A 3,191-nucleotide genomic window follows, 5' to 3' on the forward strand; every position below is an offset into this window, starting at 1 on the left:
TGTTTGCCTCATTGGAGCACTTAAAGTCTACCAGATCAGCAATTTCCTCCTGCGCTAATTCTGATCCTCCCTGTTGTGAACCGTTGAGGAAGCTCTCGAAATGAGAGGCAGCCTCAGCCTTGATGTCCATGGGTGACGTAAGTATTCTTCCATCCGCTGTCACTATGCGCCTGATGGTGTTTCTCGCATTACGGCTCTGTGTAACCTTATGAAAAAAACGAGAATTCCGATCTCCTAAACCCAACCACTGTACCCTTGACTTCTGATAATAAAACTGCTCCTCGATGCCTGAGATATGATGCCAGTACTCCCATGCATCAGAAGCTGCTTCAAAGGTGGATGTCTGAGGGTTCCGCATAGCTTCAGTTTGCTTGGCACAGAGGTCATTGTAAGCGTGCTTTACTTTCCTTGGAAGATCTCCAAACATATCCCGGTTGAGACCACGCAATTCATATTTAAGAGCTTTCAGCTTATCTTGAAATAACTTCAGAGCAGAGCGGGAATGATAGAGAGGAGCCGTTTCACTCCAGATCCTGTTCACTACTTCCAGGAACCGTGGATGAGATGCCGTGTGATGGAAAAACTTAAACGGCTTAGAATTTCCCTGAGGTGCCTCTCGAAGCTGAATGTGCATTCTTATGTGATCAGATACCTTTCCCGATTCAAAGGTGACATAAGAGTTCGGGAATTGACCAATCCAATAGCTGTTGCTCATAACTCGATCCAATTTCTTGCTGATGGGATTGCCATCCTGACTGTTTGTCCAGGTAAAAGAGGGACCAACTTGTGCAATATCCACCATGTCGCAGCTACGGACCACATTTTGAAAATCCCTAATAGCGCTTCTGTCCGCAGCAGAATCCACAAGACGAGAATGCTCTAGAGAGGATAGAGCAACGTTGAAGTCACCTTGAATAATCCACGCATTTGTGTCACCCGCTACAGAATTTGAAATGGTCTCCATTTCACTCCATAGCTCTCTTCGTTCTACCATGCAATTTGAGGCATAGACAAAGGAAGCCAAAAACGTATCACCAGAGGCTTTAAACCTCACCCATACTGTGATCATCTGTGCAGACGTAGAGACCGGAATGATCTCAACAGCATCAGACCAACACACCCAAATCCTACCCAAACGATGACTCGAGTAGTTATGAACACAACTCCAACCCGGGAACGTAGAATCAAAAATCTTTTGGAAATTCTCCTCTTTAACCCGAGTCTCTAACAAACAACCAAACGACAACTTTGCAGCAGAAACCCAATATCTAACTGCCTTTTGTTTGCGTGGCATGTTGAACCCACGCATGTTCCAAGCAAAGATTGACGACATCAGTACTTCCGGGAGGAAGCTTTCTTCGCGTGTTTAGACCCCTTCTGTTGCTGCGTAACTGCTTGCACCAAGCTCCTTGAGTTAACTATAGTCCTCTTTGCACCTCTACCTCTACTACGGTACACGCTGCTTTGCCGCTGAGGTGCCGTTCCCGGAATATTTTCAACAGAATCAGTCACCAGTGGGGTAACAGTGCGACTAGGAGATGGAGGGGCAGTCTGCTTCTCACAATCCTCTACAGATTTCACCTCAGACTCCGAGTCCTCATCATCATCTTCCTCGTCGATCTCACCCTCCTCCCTAATATCTTGCAGCACCTGGAATCCATTCGGCGATAAACATGTCTCAATATTATTTCCTGGCGGAGTCAGAGCCGGAGCCCCGCTGTGGCCGGAGATAATGGCCCACTCGTTGACACCAGATCTTTCACCAGTTCCTTTCTCAATACTATTGCCTCTCACCTGCTCCGCCTCATTGACTGAGGGGGTAATATTTGATAGATTCTTTCCACTAGATATTGATTCAAGCTCAGCCATTAACTTGGTCATGATCACAGCACCTGACGTCTCTGGCACCTCCTTAGAAGAAAATCCCTCCATCACTACAGAATCATTTTGTGTCGTCCTCTCTGCCTCCTGCTGAGTATTTGAAGACTTTGCTTTCATCGTACAGTTAGACTCCAAATGCCCCCAGCGAGCGCAAGAGGAACAATGAGGAGGGAGCCACGGGAAGGCAATGGAGATAAGAACATCTTCCCCATGCCTGCCTTTAAGACTTATTTTTCGTGGTAGAGGTTTGGTCAAATCAACTTCCACGAGCACTCTAGCAACATCCATACGAATACACCTTTCCGTGCTCGGATGTAGCTTGATAAATTTTCCCACAGTGCGAGACAAGAAGCTAAGGCCCTTTTTAGAATAAAGGTAGCCCGGAACGTGTGCCAAATCCACCCACAGTGGAATGGCAGAGAGGCCAGGAGGCGAGCTAGCTGTCTCCGGCGACCACACACCCACCATCAAAGGCACCTCCGAGATGTGCCAGAATTTCCTACCCAGAACTCTGTTGCGGATAGCAGCGTCTTCGATCCTAAACAGAACCGTCGTCTTCCCAATAAATTGAACATCAATTTTAGGTTTCTTCCCTGGCTGCGCCCAGATTCGATTTACAGTAGCGTGAATCGAACCAATATGAGGGGCGTCGTTCATAAAGTAACCCACAAGACAACATCTCTAAAGAGGTTCCGAGTCCTCCCAAAGCTCCACCGGAACCTCCACTTCTGCTACACCATCCTTCACCACGAAACAAGGTTGCGGAACAGGGGTCGACGAACCCTCTAGCAGAACAGACGAGTACGAGATTGCGTCACGATTCTCAGCTGTCCTGGCCACTGTGTCCTGCAAGACCTGCTCGCGAGACTGCTCCCGCACATCATGTGCATCACTTCCGATCTCTCCTATTGTCTTCTCCTTGTTTGCCGATTCGGGATCGCCGTCGCCGTCTCCTTGCGGCATTAGGGTTTCTCTCTCCTAACAACCATTCCTATTTTGTCTTGTTTATTAGATGGTTTGCGTGTCTGTTTGTTTTATTGGCATCTAAGTTATCGGCCTGAATTTTGTTGTACTTTATAAGGTCTCGGTTTGTAAGTGTGCTTGGTGTGTAAGTGTCCTTGGTTTGTAAGTGTCTTGTTTAAATTTATGTAATGGTTGTGGACTTTTATGTAAAATATTTATTTAATGATAATGTATTTTGGTGTCTCAATTATTGCTTATTTCTCGTGACATAACAGGATGGTTCCGAGACTACATTCGATGTGAATTATAGTGAAGCAGATGATATGGGTCGCGGGATAGGTACGCAA

The sequence above is a fragment of the Brassica oleracea genome, chromosome C9 (genome assembly GCF_000695525.1).
Source record: "Brassica oleracea var. oleracea cultivar TO1000 chromosome C9, BOL, whole genome shotgun sequence".
NCBI classification, from domain to species: domain Eukaryota; kingdom Viridiplantae; phylum Streptophyta; class Magnoliopsida; order Brassicales; family Brassicaceae; genus Brassica; species Brassica oleracea.